This window comes from Solanum lycopersicum, chromosome 9 (genome assembly GCF_036512215.1).
Source record: "Solanum lycopersicum chromosome 9, SLM_r2.1".
Lineage (NCBI taxonomy): Eukaryota > Viridiplantae > Streptophyta > Magnoliopsida > Solanales > Solanaceae > Solanum > Solanum lycopersicum.
The window spans coordinates 37,708,324-37,725,667 of record NC_090808.1 but is presented as its reverse complement, the minus strand read 5'-3'; the positions used below and the strand labels follow the sequence as shown (position 1 = coordinate 37,725,667).

Genomic DNA, 17,344 nt, shown 5'->3' with positions numbered 1-17,344 from the left:
TCATTTCAGTGAAAGTTAGGTCTATCTCACTTCCTTTGAACTCTATATTAGGTCAATTTCATAACTCTTAAGATTTTAGTTATTTTATTATTTACCTTATATTGTTTAACATTAATTGATAGTCTTGTACCATTTTTTACGAAATTTCTAATGACTTACTCAATGTTATTATATTAACAATTTTCATTTACATTGGTTATCTTTGGAATTGTCCCTCTGATTGTCATACCCCATGTTATGAGTTCAGATTTTTGGAAATAATATTATGGATATAGTTCGTCTAGACAGTATGTTCGCATAAATAAAACTTTTAGAATATACAAACCAATCAATTGTATTCATGTTTATACAATAGTAATCAAATCATATTAACAAGCCATATTTTAAGTTTGATTAGCATATAAGTGCAATTCCATCTTCTCGAACACAACTAGGCATTACATCATTTATCATTTCATGTAAATAATTACACTAAGTATACGAATCTAACATGTCGGCTTCAATCAAAATTATAAATCACGGAAACATACCTATATGATTAGTTAGCACCACATACAAAAAACATGCTCGTGGTTTATGCCATACAAACTACTAGAATCGAAAATAGGGAGAACTAGGTAGATGAACATGCAATTCATTGGGAACAACCCTCGTTTTTGATCCTTGAATTAAAAATATTTAGAAGCCTCCTTGGAAAAGGATTATAAGTGACAAAGCCCATACATCACTGTAGAATTGAATTTACGAAGATCACCTTTTACTTTTCAAGAAAATTTTGATGAACGATCTTTAAATCGAATAAAATTTTTCTTACTTTTTTAACTGTTTTTAGCCGCAGTTTTACTGATGAATAGTGTGATGTATATCTTTAGGAACTGAATATTAACTAATTCAACTTTGGAGAAATATATGAATTAAGCAAATCATTTAGTTAATTACCAAAATGCCCCTCGTAATTTTACTAAAAATAAGAGAACACTTGACTGAACAGAAATCTTGAAATTGCTTAAGGGTTTTTGTGTGACCATTTAAATTAATTAATTAAGTTGATAATTTAATTAATTAAGTAAGATAGGGTGATAACTAAAATATCCCTAAGTTGTTAGGACCATAACTAACCCTTTGGACCATCCTAGGTTAATAATAGGATGTTTCTTTTGTTAGTTACTCAGTTATGTCACTCCATTTTGTCTTAGGATGTACGGCACGGTAGTTAGATATTTTTTGTTAGTCATAGGTTAGTTTGCTAGTTAGGTTAGGTAGTCATATCCTAGGAGAAGTTAGGAAGTTTGGCCACACGTGGATTGACCAGAATGTGTGCACGTTTCCTTACATCTCTAACCTAATCGTTTCTCTTGGTCTCTCGGTCGGTAGCACATTGCCTTGCACATGTGTTGACGTCCACTTTCCCAACTCATTACTTTGGAAAGTTCACTTATTTTCCCAAGGATCCTCTCTATATCATTGGGCACTGCTTAATGATAATTTTAAATGATAATGTGCCACGGTACCTAGTCTTAATACATGGATCCCTTGTAACTAATGTGGGTGTATGTGAAGAATATAGCTATTTTAGCTTATGTTATTCATTGCAGATATAATTTCTAAACAATCTTCGATTGGATTATTTGACATAGGTGTATCTTTTGATCTACTTGTGTAGACATTGGCTAACACCCTTAAGCCAATATTCTCTAACGTTTCCATAATTTTTAATAATTTGGGCATGGGGATGCCTATGTACCCCAATACATATTGTTAAAGCCTTATAGACTTTTCACTAGACAAGTATACTTTCTAGAATATTACAATTTACCAATGACCTAATCTCCAACCTGCAAGTGCAATGGTTATGTGAAGCCCCATAACCCTACATAATCGACTAGATAAGATAGGAGACTATAAGTAAAGCCTTGCTTCACGTAACTTGAAACATAAGTAATCATCAATTCATATCGCAATATAACCAAATAATGTATTTATTATAGTGACAGAAATTCATGTAAGAGTTACATCATATATCATAAGAATCATACCTTTAACGTTATCATATTACATAAGAATAATCTCCTAGGACTTCCTTTAGAGTCAACTTGTACAATGTCTAAGTAGAGTCTCATACCCCTACCCATACTAATAAAACACCTAAAGTCACCCTAGTCAATGTTCATTTACTTGTCTTTCAATATTTACATAAGGGAACAATATCATTAACAGACATAGACCATGTGAGCTAAACATGGAATCTAATGTCTTCCCCACACTGAAAAGAGGTGGTCAACTGGCCAAAGTAGAACCTAAAATGACATAGCTTTCTAGGTGGATCCACTAGCTAGTATACGATGGTGGAAGCATATTTATGAACTTGGAGATGTATTAGAAACCCATAGTTCCACAAACATGGTAGAGTAAATCTCATGGGAATCATTGTGAACCTACCTTTCCACTAGGAAAGTGTCACTTCTCATATCTAGTTCATCTGTCGTTATCTAATGTCCCTTTCTTGAAATAAATTTTAAGTTCTCTTTTATCATAAACATATCATAGGTCATAGAAGGTTAAATCCTTGTATAACATGATCACGAGCTCTTTTACATTAGATGATAATGTCCTTTCATCGTAACCATTCATATGTGAGTTTAACATAACATAATAACCTTCTGTAAAGCATACAAGGATTATAATTAACTTGCATATCCATATTTTTATCATGATCTCAGAATTTACATGTTCATAGCCGAGCATATTCACATACCAACATCACACATCCTTTACCTAATCATAGCATCAATATTATAGGCTAACATAAACATTGAGGGTAATCACACATAGAAGACTTACCTCTTGCTTTCAAGATTCATATTCATCATGCAATATTCATAATAATGCATTGTCAAGTACTCAATGGAATAATAATGAACATCTCATTAAATCATGTACAAGATAAATGCATACCGTAGGAGAAAGTAAACAGGTTATTAAATGGTTCATTCAAACCTAAATTTTAACCCTAACGTTTTCACGTTATCAACCACTAGAAAAAACCCATTTGAAACCATAGCTTAGAGAAATATCATGTATCACAAAGCATTAAAAAATTATCAATAAATTCATACACAAATATATAAAACGTTTACTTCTCATTGAAAATCATAAATATAGGGTTAAGAAGAAATTCGTTTTGTAGAGTAAAAACCCTAGTATTTGATGTTCTTGAAATCTTATCTTGAAAGGACCTCTTGGGAAAAGGAATACCATAACAGAGAAACCCATACCTTATATATGAAGAATCCATGAAATCTGATTGGACACTTCGAAACCTTTGTCTTCTCCCTTAAGCTTTTCTTGTTCTTCAATGGCGTTTAGAAAAGATAGTGTACTTGAGAGATTGGGAGAAATTTCGTTTTACCTTATTTGTGAAGTTTAATAGTGGTAAAATACTTAGCTAATATCAATATACAATCTTCTGATGAATTACCCAAAAGAGACTTCAGTTAACTTACAAAAATGCCTCTCGTAAATTAACTAAAAATTGGAGAACATTTGACTTAGCCAAATTTTGAAATTTGCTTAAGGGTCTCGGGTTCGACCATTCAAATTAATAAGTTGTGTTTCTAATTTATTTAATTAAGTGACCTAGGGTAATTTCTAAAGTAAACATATGTCGTTAGGACCATGACTAACCCCTTCGGACTATCCAAGATTAGGTACTAGGATGTTCCTTTAGTTAGCTACCCGACTAGTGTAACCCGGTTAGGTTTTAGGATTTAGGGCACAGTAGTTGGTTCATTTTAGTTAGTCATAGGTTATTTATCTAGCTAGGTATGTTATTTATATAATAGGATTGGGTAGGAAGCTCGGTCATATGTGGTTGGACCTGATTCGTGCCTGCCCCTAACCGCCCTAACCAAATCGGTTGGGTTTGGTCTCTCGGCTTTTCCCACATGTATTGAGGTGCACTTTTCTAACCGTGCACTCTGGGAAGTTAATTTAATTTTCAAGGATCATTATTAGGTCCTTTGTATTTGCTTAATCTACATGATCAATTTAAATGATCATGTTCTATGGTACCTAGACTTGACGCTTGGATGCCTTGTACCTAATGTGTGTAAGTGATGAAAATAATAATTTTAGCTTAGGTACTTTATTGTAGGTACAATTCCTAAATAAGCTTTGATTGGATCACTTCAATTTACTTATTAATAAATAAATTTGGCTAACACCCTTAAGACAATATTCTCTAACATGCCCAATATTACTCAATATTGTGTGTTGGTAAGCTTCTTTATCCAAATACATATTCTAAAAACCTATTGGAATCTTCACTAGACAAGCACATTTTAAGGAATATTACAATATCCCCCCTTAGGAGAATTCATTCCCGAATGACACTAAATTCACTTGTAGGGTAGTAAAAGACTTAATACTAGCAGCACAACCAGCACATAACATATCATTAGAATTAGCAATGAATTTATGATGCACAAAAATATAAGAGCTACATATTCATAACACATAGTGAGGAATTTCCTTCTCAACATTATCATAAGATCAAAATGTATTAAATAGTTACCATGGTATAATTCTTCTCAAGATAACAACAAAACGTCCAAATCTCTACAAAACATATGCATACAGGTTTCACATAAGTGCGAGAATAGAGTATGAAAACATCTTCTTAAAACTCTAGTTGCTATTATCTTTTACCAGAACATGCACCTATGTAGTAATTAAACTAAAAATAATTTTAATTCTTCTTAAATTGGGCATGAATTCTTTATAACCCAATCTTTATTGGCTATGCCAATTCTTTCATTATTTGTTAAATATACATTTCTTGGGGCATATATTCATACTCCAATTTTTGCATAAAAAATAATTGTTAAAAATTCATTCTTATCAAACATTAATTGTTTGACATTCTCATGCTTTACTTACTTAGTTCACTTTGAAATTATATTTCTTCTTCTTTGATCTCATGTTCCCTTTAAACTTTGTAGTTGACTTCGGACATTCTTTTAAGAATTCCATTGGGAACTTTCTGTGCAATAACTATAAAGGACTAACATCATTACTTAGTCTAACCTCACCCTTTCGTAATCCAACCCGAACAACCCTCATCTTCCTACTCCTTCATTTCTATCTTACTTACTTTCTCACTATAATCTTGAGCATTCTACATAGTACTAGAATCACATATAGGTAGAAGTAGGGAGAATAACATTTGACAATTTCATTGGGAATAACTCTACTTTCAGTTTTCTTGAATTTAATACATTTGAAAAATATCCTTTATCCTAACCAAATGGTATAAATAATCCTTTGCTATTAATGGTGTAACAAAAGAAAGAGTAGCGCAAGTGTCAAGGAACGCATAAACATTAACAGAGAAACAATTCCTTTTTGGAGCTTCTTAATTAGAACCGCTTGGTCGAGATTAACTATTACCCTTACCTTGACTTCTCATTATAGGACAATCTTTCACCATATGGCCACCCTTTTCACAACCATAAAAACTATTAGTTCCAACAAGACATTCACTTCAATGCTTCTTACCACACTTACCACATGTTGGTCTTTCTATTGGTGGATAAACATTTCTCCCCAATTGAGGTTTACAATTAGTACCTCTATCATTGGGATTCTTAGATAAATCTGAAGGAACTTTGTTTGAAAACTTCTTCTTAAACATAGGCTTGTCTTGAAAATCAAGCCTACTTTTAGGAGAACCATTCTCAAAAGATTTTTCCTTCTTATCTTCCCTATGTCTCTTCCTTAGGCGACTTTACTCAAAACGTTGAGCATGAGCCATCAACCTAGAAATATCCATATTGTAATGAAAGCATGGATGAACCAAATTCTTCTTCATGCTCTTCAGACACACCAACTACATAACGGCTCATTTCATTCATAGCATTAGAAACCAAACAAGAATCATATTTATACAACTTAATGAACTTCAAGTAGTGTTCCTTAAATCTCATGCCTCCTTGACGAAGGTTGATGATTTCTTCTACTTTAGATTTTCATTGCTCCCTTGGGATAAATCTGTCAAGAAAGGCCTTTTTGAAGTTCTCCCAATTCATTAGTTCCAACAAGACATTCACCTCAATGCTTCATACCACACTTACCACGAGTGTGTATTTCTATTGGTGGATAAACATTTCTCCCCATTTGATGTTTAGGATTAGTTCCTCTATCATTGGGATTCATAGATAAATCTGAAGGAACTTTGTTTGAAAACATCTTCTTAAACATAGGCTTGTCTTGAACATCAAGCCTACTTTTAGGAGAACCATTCTCAAAAGACTTTTCCTTTTTAGCTTCCCCATTTCTCTTCCTTAGGCGACTTTACTCAAAATGTAGAGCATGAACCATCAACATAGAAATATCCATATTGTAATGAAGCATGGATGAACGAAGTTATTCTTAATGCTCTTCAGACACACCAATTACATATCGACTCATTACATTCATAGCATTAGAAACAAAAGAAGAAGCATATTTGGACAGCTTAATGAACTTCAAGTACTATTCCTTAACACTCATGCCCCCTTGACGAAGGTTGATCATTTCTTCTACTTTAGATTTACTTTGATCTCTTGGGATTAATCTGTCAAGAAAGGCCTTTAAGAAGTTCTCCCAAGTCACGGGACCATCTCTTAAAGCCCTACTATCCTTCCACATATTGTACCTTTCCTGAGCCACGTTCTTGAGTAAATAAGTAGCAAGTTCAGCCTTCTAAATAGTACTCACACCCACAGAAAAAAAATCTTGTAGTCCTCTACAAGTAAATATTGGGGGTCCTAATCAACTTTTGATCCAAAGTACATGGGAGAATAAATCCTCCTAAAGTCCCATAAACGGCTAGCCATAGTACTATCATGCTGGTTTTCTCCAAGTGCAACCTTTCTATTAGCTTGAACCGTGATGGATTGAGCTTGGGTGGTGATGGCTTGTCCATTTGGAGCAGGGCTTACCTCACCTCACCATAAAACATAGATTGAGGATTAACAGAAACTTAATCATTTGCAGCAGCTTACACTTCAGGAGCATTTTGGATAACTTGCGGAGTAGCTCCCACATTCGCAATATCTTTGCCTTCTCTTCTAGCGGCTGTACTTCTTGTGTTAATTGCCTATATAGAAAATGAAGCGATTATATGCTGAATGACACATAATGTAAACACTCTAAAGGCACGACATAAGAGTATCAAGCAAAGAGAAGTTTCCTATTCATTCACATAGCCCCTCATCCACAATTGACTCGCGTTTCACAACCATGAAAAAGACATTAGGTAATGTGGTTTAGTGAGACATTGATATTCAGGATATTTAAACCTCATGCCTTGATACAATGTTTCTCACACCAAGATCTTAGACTCCAGATGGACCGGCATCGTTAACCTCGAAAAGGTCGCAGACAAGGCCCTTCATAGCTTTCATCACAATCATACATTTAAATTTTGTGAAAAATTAAAATTTTTTAACATACTAATGAAGTATACCTAGACCCCATACATAAGATTTATAAAGACCTACGATATTGTAATACTGTTTCACATATATAGAAACCATCAAAGAGTGTAAAAATGGATTTAGCCAATAATAGTCAATATGGCATATAGACCTTAATAGAAAAGAAACAAAAGAATATAAATGGAAATGACGCATTCTAAAAACTACTAAGTCTTCATAGGATGGAATATAAATGATAGTGTCCCGAACATGAGTACCTACCAAGACTTGGAGAATGAGTTCCAAGCTTGTTCAAATCGACCTTCTTAACTTCAATGGCTGGAATCTACAATTGAACTAATATAGAGTAATGGGGTTAGTATGCCAAATGTACTAAGTATGTAAATATGAATATAATACATATGGACATGCATGAAAAAGTATTATTTATCATCTTTTTAGAAAACATGCTAAGTCATATGAAATTCTTCAATGAACAAACTATATAACATATATAAGCCAAAGATTCTATCACTTAAAGCATCATCATACTCAAAGACATATTCTCAAAGAATCATGTTAACATTTAAAATTCAATAACTCATATAAACATAATATACAAATCATATACCGATGACCTCATCATAAACGTACAACTACAATGGTCATGCCAGTAAGTTAGTATATCCAATTAATGCATTTATCATAATGAACAACATTAATGTGAGAGTAACATCATATATCATAAGCATCATACCTTTCAAGTTATCGTATTAAATAAGAACAATCTCCTAGGACTTCCCTTAGACTCAACTTGATCAATGTCTTGATAGAGTCATATACCCCTAACCATACTAAGCAAACTCCCAAAGTAACCCTAGTCAACATTTATTTAATTTTCATTCATTTTTAAATGACAGAATATTTGCATTAACTGAAATAGACAACGTGAGCTTAACATGGAATCCAGTGTCTTCCCCACACTTAAAAGAGGTGGTCTATGGGCAAAAGTAGATCCTATCATGACATAGGTTTCAAGGTGGATCCACTAGCTAGTATCCTCTGGTGGCAGCATAGTTCAAGAACTAGGAAATGTATTAGAGAACCATAGTTCCACATTGCATGGAAGCCTCAATCTCATGAGAATCATTGTGAACCTACCTTCCCACTAGGGAAGGGACACTTCTCATGTCTAGCTCATCGGTGCTTATCTTAAGTCCCTTTCTTGAAATAAGCTTTAGGTTTTTTTTTCATAAACTTACCATAGGTCATAGGAGATTCACTCCCTATTTAACATTATTATGATCTATTTTATATTATATAAGATTGTCCTTTTATCATAACCTTATATATGTATAATTAATATAACATAATAACCTTGTATAACGCCTACAAGGGATATTATAAACATGCATATTAATATTCTTATCATTATCTCACAATTTAGATGTTCATATCCCAGCATATTAACAGAGAAACATCATACATCCCTGATGTAATCATAGTATAACAATTATACGCTAACATAAACATTGAGAATAATCACACTTAGAAAACATACCTCTTGATTCAAAGAATCTTATCATCATGCAATATTCATAATCATACATAGTGAAATACTCAACGGCTAATCAAGAAGAAATCATTAAATGATGTACATGATCAATGAATAGCGTAGGAGAAAATAAACGGGTAATTAAAGGGTTCATTCAAACCTTAAATTCTAACCCTAATGTTTTCACATTATCAACCACTAGAAACAACCCATTAAAAACCATCAATTAGTGAAAGATCAGGTATAACACGAAATTCAAACATTATCTATCAATCACTCTACAATTCATGCAAAATTTAATTAATAAAACGTTTACTTTTGATTGAAATGATAAATCTAGGGTTAGGAAAAAAAATCCATTTTGTAGAGTAAAAACCCTAGTATTTGAAGTTCATGAAAACTTATTTTGTAAAGATCTTTTCAGGAAAAGAATCTTATGAGTGAAAAATCCATACCTTATAGATGAAGAATCCAAAAAAATTTATTGGAAACTTCGATACCTTTATCTACGTTAAGCTTTTCTTGTTCTTCAATGGACTTTGGTAAAGAGAGTGTTCTTGAGAAATTATAAGAAATTTTGTTTCATATTATTTTGGACGTGTAAAAGTGGTCTAAAACTGACCTATCATTGTTATATAGTCTTTCCATGAATTATCCAAAAGACCCTCCACTTAAATTACTAAAACGCCCCTCCTAAATTGAATACAAATAGGAGAACATTTGACCCAGCCAAATTCAGAAACTTGCTTAAGCCAATATTCTCTAACATGCCTAATATTACTCAATATTGGTCATTGGGAAGCCTATGTATCCAATATATATTCTTAAAACATAATAGACTCTTCACTAGAAAAGCAATTTTTCTGGAATGTTACAACTACACCATAAACCTAATCCTAACCCTAACTCTTACCCTATAACGTCAACCCTAAACCATAAGAAAATAAAATCCTAAGTCGAAAATACGAAACTCCAAACTTGAAAGACTAAACTAAAGATTTTAAACCTCAAATCCTAAACAAAATTTCTAAAACCTAAAAAAAACAAAAATCTAACCCTAACCCTAATCCTAAAGTTAACATTAACCCTACCCCTAACCATAAACCTTTAACCTTAAACATTAAGTCCTAAATACGTAAACAGAAAAATTAAGCCCAAAATACTTAAACCGAAACATTAAACACTAACACATATATGTTTAACAAAAAATACTAAACTCCAAAATCTAAACCCATCAAAAGAACCTAAACCCTAATCCTAACTCTATCCCTAACACGAAAACTAACATGAAACCTATCCTTTACCCTAACCCTAAACCCTAAACCCTAAATACAAAGCACAAAATACAAAAACCATAACCCTAACCCTAACTCTAACGTCGACCCTAACCCTAACTCTAAACCATTAACTAAAAACCCAAAGCCAAAAATATCAAATCTCACACATTAAATACTGAACCATAGATTTTAAACCTCAATTGCAAAACCTTGAACCATAAAACCTAAAAAAGAACCTACATCCTAACCCGAACACTAACCCTAACCCTAAACCCTGAATCCTATGTCCAAGGAAAGAAATCTAAGTTCAAAATACGAAAACCCAAACATTAATCACCAAACCATAGATTTTAAATCATAAACCCTAAATCAAAATCCATAAAACCTAAAATAAAATAAACTTTAACCCTACCCTAACAATAAATTATTAACCCGAAACATTAAGCCCAATATACCTAAACTAAAACATTGAACCCTAAAACATAGATTCTACCAAAAATCCTTAACTAAAAAACCTAAAACCCATAAAAAAACCTAAACCCTAACCCTAACCCTAAATAATCTTCCCAAAATCCCAAGCCCAAAATACCAAAAAATAAAAAGCCAAATTAGTTCTCACTCTAACTTATCTTTCTAAAACAAATGCCCCCTAACTTTTACTCTGTTGTGTGTCAAACTTCTAGTCAAACAGCTAGTCCCAAAGGGCCTAAAATTGCACGTGAGACGCCGAAGGCAAACCTCAGAACGCTTGACCAGCCCCAATAGGGGCGCTCAGAGGAAATGAATCAACCCTTAGATGAATCCCTCTCTAATTGAAATCTCAAAGTGTGATAAACAGTGAGCTTTATCTTAGGGGTGAAGAGAAGATGAACAAAAACATTTCGTAAAAATCAATCAGGTGTAATGAAAAATACAATCGTGAAGTGGATGAGTCTAATCAGTTTAAGTTAATCAAGAATAAATTATCTAGAAATACTAATGAAACAACCGAATGAAATGAAGGGGAAAACTCTAGGAATATCGCGAATAGTACCCTAGAATGTGAGAGGCAATTTACAGAGTTCACCCAATGTAGTCGCGAGGAAACACTGATTGGGGTGGACTCGCAAAAGGAATATGTTCATCTCACAACAATATCTAGTGAAATAAACCTTTATATCACAGGAGATATTCATAAGTAGGTGAGCAAGGAGATTACCAATGATGAAGGAAATCGAAAGAAGGAATCTGTGGAAGCAAACCTAATATATAAAGGTCTTTACAATAGAGCTTTAGCAGTCTAGAAGGACATTATTGAGGTGGACATTTCTACAAAATCCTCATTTGCATTCGATTCTATTGAGGTAGATGCTCAAAGACAAGACTCTCAACAAACGTTCAAGGAGCAGGCAAGGGAGGCAAGTCTTGCAGGTAACCATATTAACCACAACTCGAAGTATAAATATGTTAATAATGGGTTTAACAATGTCCATGATCATCAAAATTCTATGGGAAAATCTTTTGGTAGGACTATTTTTCAGGAAAAGGGTGAGGTTAACAGTAAAAATGGATGTCAGCATGGAAAGGTGAATGATGGGAAGGGAAATAACATTACTATCTTTGAAAAGGAAAGTAATAGTCAGGGAAAAAGGAAAATGGTTAAGGGTGATCAAAATAAATGGGGTCAAAATAAGAACATTGAGGTAAGGAATCAAGACATGAATAAGCAAGAAGAGCAACAGGATAACATAAGACAGAGTCTCTATTATAGAGAATTTCCTATGATTTTTAGTAACTTTGAAAGAAGGATTCCTAATGTCAAAATGCTATTTAGAATATTTCTAACCTTAGTACTAACTCTTTTACTAATAATAAGAGTAATCCAGTTACCAAAAAAGATCAGGTTCAACAACCTTCTCTCTATATTGTCATCCAAACTCTGGCTGCAAGATTGAGACAACATACATGCTACTCAAGCTCCTACTGTGGTGTTGAGAACCACCCCCAAACAAACTACCAAGCAAGGGCATCCTGCTGTGATCTTTGATATGTATGATTACATGCATACTTTGACTGTGGACTGTAACTATACCTTAGTTGGGAAATTTAGTACTACCATGTCTAAAGTAGAGCTGATCAAGAAGAGTTATATACAACAAAGTAAAATAAGTTTGTGTGTGGGTGTGAGGTTAACATAGCACATTACAATGAAAAACATGTGTTTATTGATTTATATAATGAGATGGACTACACCATATTGTGGACAGAACAAAGGATGACTATTGAAGGAAAATTGATGAGAATACAAGCATGGAAACCTTTCGTTAAACATGATGAAGAGACTTCTATTGTGACTGTCTGGATTTTGCTTCCTATATTACCATGGTATTACTACAAGAAACCTTTCCTTACTCCTTGGATGGGATCTGTTGGTAAGGTTCTTTATCTAGACACTGCTTCTATCAAAAGGTTTAGGACAAGAATGGGCAAAGTTAAGATACAAATAGACTTGACTAATCCTAGACTTAGACATATTTCGATAGGACTAGATCCTAAAGATGATACCATTAGATTCTTGCAACCTGTGGAATATGAGAATGTTCCCCCATATTGTGAGTACTGTAAACATTAGGGGCATTATATTGAGGAATGTAAATCTAAATTGAGGGATGAAGATTACAAACAAATGAAAGAAAAATACGGGAACAAAAAGAACAAAAACAAATATTCAGGCAAAGCAAAGGAACAAGAAAATAGACAAAACAAAAGCAAGGAAAAGAGAGAGAAGCAATAACAACGCAATATAGATAATAACAGGCAATGGCATACAGAGCAGCAAAAGGGCGAGAAATGGCATACTCAAAAAAGGAAAAACACAAGACAAAAAGAGAAAGCAACCTCAAATACTGTGTGGAGACATACTGGCATCAACTTGATTACATAGGAGAATCACCAAGCCAGTATAAACAATAATTCTCCTCATTTATGTTTTACTAATCTGGAAATGTAGGATGATCATAAGCACTAGGAAATAATAAAAAAAATATTGATCAAAGAATGGGAGATACACCAAATAAGGAAATAAAAGAAAATATTGTAATAATAAAGGAAAGGTACAGAACCCCAGGAATTTAAATCATGGAGTGCAGAATAAAAAGGGCAGACCAACAAAACCAACATCAACAAAAGGAAGGGACATATAGCAATCTAGGTATCATAGCTGAGAACCCTACAAGTACTGAATTAGATATCTCTGTTGCTAGGTTGGTTGTAGCTGTTGGAGGTAAGGAACGGGGATATCAAGAGAACACTACTAACATGCAGGAAGGGGCAACCGAATAGAGTAAATACCTCAGGAAGTGCATGAGGAGGATCATAGTAACAAAAACTCTAACTATAGAGATCCCAATAGTAGGAAAAAGCAACATAAGGAAAATGTACAAAAAAGTCAGGAAAAGGAGGAACACAGGGAGAAAAGATTTACCACCAACAAGGAAGTGCATAAAGGAATACAAGGTAGAGATACATAAATCATGAAAGACCAAAATAAAGAAACACATGGAAAAGGAGATGGAGAACAGTAGAAGCAAAGATATTGTGGAAAATACCCCTAGAAGTAAAAAAAATATAGCAAGCAGAAAAGGGATGAAGATAAGAGAAAACTGAATAAGCAACAAAAGGCAAACAAGGAAAACCATCAGGAAAAGACTGTGAATTCAGGTAAGGAATTAGGGGTTGAAGACAAACAACTAGGTTAGATCGATAGCTCAGATCAAACTAGAATATTCACCCCCCCAGTCTTAGAGAACCACCTGATAAAGATTATGGCTCTTGTCATGTCATTACTGCTCCTCTAATTGATGAATATGAGGTTATCAATTCTGACGATGAGGTTGAAAGAAATTATAAATATGGGCATGAACTTGACGATTGATGATGAAACTAGTGATGCACTTATAGGATCATTTAGTACTTAAAATGACAAAAATATGGAGGAGGAGGTTTAGAAAGTGACACAAAAGAAAGGTTTATCTCCAAGAAAATTGAAACATAAGAAGTTTCATTTCAAAAAACAAGACAAAAAAATTGTTATTGCAGGAAGACTAAAGATAAGGCTTTTCTCCTCTAGAGTTTTGCAATGATTAGTACAATAATTTTGAATGTGAGAGGTATCAACACTCAGGGAGTCATGGAAAGAATAAAAATTTCAAAAAAAATGTATCACCTTGCCGTTATTACTATTTAGGAAACTTTTGCTAATAGTAGTATTGTCATGAACTGTAAAAATTTGCTAGCCATGGATAATGCAATAGCCAATTGTAAAGGCAAAATCTGGTTGTTTTGTAATGGGGATGTAGATTGTGTTGCAGGATCAGGATGATCAACAAATTAGTTATGATTTAAGCACTAATGAGCTTCAAAAGCATTTCACCATGTCTTTTGTATATGCCAAATTTAAAGAGTATCTCTTAAGAACTATTTGGGATAAAATGCTCCTACAAGCTGAGGTGGAAAACAGACCCTGGTGCTCAGTATAAGATTATAATGTTATAACCTACACTAAGAAAAATTTAGGGGAAATTCTTACCAATATCAGGAAAATCCCTGATTTCATTCCCATCATAGCAGCTTGATGGACAAGGGCTTTAGTAGTCAAAAGTAGACTTTGTCTAATAATAGGGGAATTAATCAAAGGATCTGGAAAAGGATTGACAGAGGTTGATAAATGATAATTGGTTAGAAACTATTCCTCAAACAATTGTCACACATCTTCCTTCCACTAGTTCTTATTATTGTACTTTCTTGGTTGATATTATTAACAAAGAATGGAGCCATACCTAGTATTTCACATTCCTTAATTGTTTGGTGGATAGCCCTAATTTTTAGGAATTTTAAAAGCTTGTTTAGATATGGAGGTGAATAGAAATAGTATGTCGTGATTTAACCATGAGATTAAAATGCTCTGTAATATTCTAAGTAATTGGTTCAAAGAGGAATTAGGGGACATTTTAAAGACTGTTAGAGAGTTTGAAGGAAAACTTAAAGAGGTTGAGGAGAAGTTGATCCAAAACAATAGTGTTACAAACAAGGAGAATCTACATGAAATTAATGCCAAATACATTAGATATCTAAAGTTGGAGGGTGCTATTATTAAATAGAAATCTCAGCTATATTTGTTCAAAGAAGGGGATACTAATTAAAAATTCTTCCACTTATGGATAACTTGTAGAAGGAGAAGGCTCTTCATTCATAAGATCCATGACAATGGGTAATGGATTCAGCGAGATGAAAACATAGTTAAGGTTGCATGTGAATACTTTAAAGAGTTGTTTAGAGTGGAGAGTAAAAGTATCAATGAGAAAAACCTAGAATGAATCCCTAGAAATGTTACTCAAGAGCAAAATGACTGACTTATTTCTCATCCTCCTATGAATCAATTACAAGAAGTGGTCTTCTCTATGAACCCCCAACTCTGTAACAGAGCCTTATGGTATAAATGTGTACTTTTTTAAAAAATGTTTGGGATATTATAAATGAAGACTTGATGGGAGTGGAATTAGATTTTTTCAGTGACAAGGAGATCCCCATGTATTTTACTCATTCTTTTATAGTGCTTCTACTCAAAGTGAATGATCCTTAAAATTTGAAGGAGTTAAGGCCTATTAGTCTGAGCAACTTCATTAGTAAAATCATTTCCAAACTATTATGCACAAGATTGAGCCCTATTCTGCCTAAATTAATCTATCTCAACAAGTATGGTTTTGTAAAGGGAAGAAGTGTAACTGAAAATATCATGTCGGCACAGGAAATCACCCATCAAATTAAAAATACTATCATAGGTAGCAATGTCATTATCAAACTTGACATGGCTAAGGCTGATGACAGAGTCTCATGGGCTTACGTTTGCTTGGTCATAAGGAAGATTGGATTTAAGGAAACTTTCATTAATATGGGGTGGAGAAACATAATTAATAATTGGTAGTCTATCATAATTAATGGAATAATATTTGGTTTTTTCCAATCTTCTAGGAGCATCAAGTAAGGAGATCTCCTCTCCCCTGGCCTATTTATTTTAAGTTTTGAGATGCTTTCAATATTCTTAAATGGACTCCATAATCATCTACGCTATCTTTGATTTGTCATTGAAATAAGGTCCCCCCAAGTGAACATCTGAGTTTTGCAGATGACACCATCATGTTTATGTAAGGAAGGGTTAACTCTCATAAATTAATTATGCAGACTCTGAGAACCTATGAAGATACTTTTGTCCAGTTGATTAACTGTGACAAGTCGCTTCATGGTTCATCAAAGTGTGTTTGACACCAAAAAAGACAGAACTAAAAGGATCACTGGGTTCAAACAAAGACGAGGGTTTACCAATAATCTGGAATGTTCACTCTATGTGGGTAGGCTCAAGATTTCATATTTTTCTGACCTTATTTCTAAAATTATTTGCACGATTATAGGGTGGCAAACAAAGCAATTAAACTTCGGTGGCAGAGTTTTGTTGATTAATCATTTTATTCAAGCCGTATCCATTCATTTAATCTCAGCTATCACCCCCCCCCCCACCACTATAATTAAGCACATACAAATGCTGATGGTAGATTTCTTTTAGTGCTTGAAAAGTGAAAAAAGAAGTATTATTGGGCTTCCTAGATAAACCTTAGCTATCCTATTGATGAAGGAGGGGTGGGAATGAAAAATATGAATTATGTGTGTTTATCTTTCCAATATAAACAGTTGTGGAACTTTAAACATAAGAAACCATTGTGCGGAGAATTCATCAAAGCCAAATACTGCCAAAGAGTAAATCCTGTCTGCAATAAATGGGACATTGGGGAATCACGAAATTGGAAACATATGATTCGTAACAGATGTAAGGTGGATCAACACATTCTATGGAAGCTGAACTCAGGGAATTGTTCCTTTTGGTTGGACAACTGCACTGGGAAAAGGAATCTTGCCCAATTTTCTACAAAATGCCAAAGGTTTGATAATAGGAAAATTGTTGATTTTGGGGTAAAAGGCCAGTAGAAGTATCAAATTCTTGTCCAAGAAGCACCACCTAGCCT

At 33.7% G+C, this 17,344-nt stretch overlaps 1 pseudogene; it reads left to right on the top strand.

Moving 5' to 3' along the window:
* The first annotated feature begins 3,168 nt into the window (after positions 1-3,168).
* The window catches only part of LOC138338143 (nucleoside diphosphate kinase 1-like), an 88,214-nt pseudogene continuing 74,038 nt past the window's right edge, over positions 3,169-17,344 (top strand).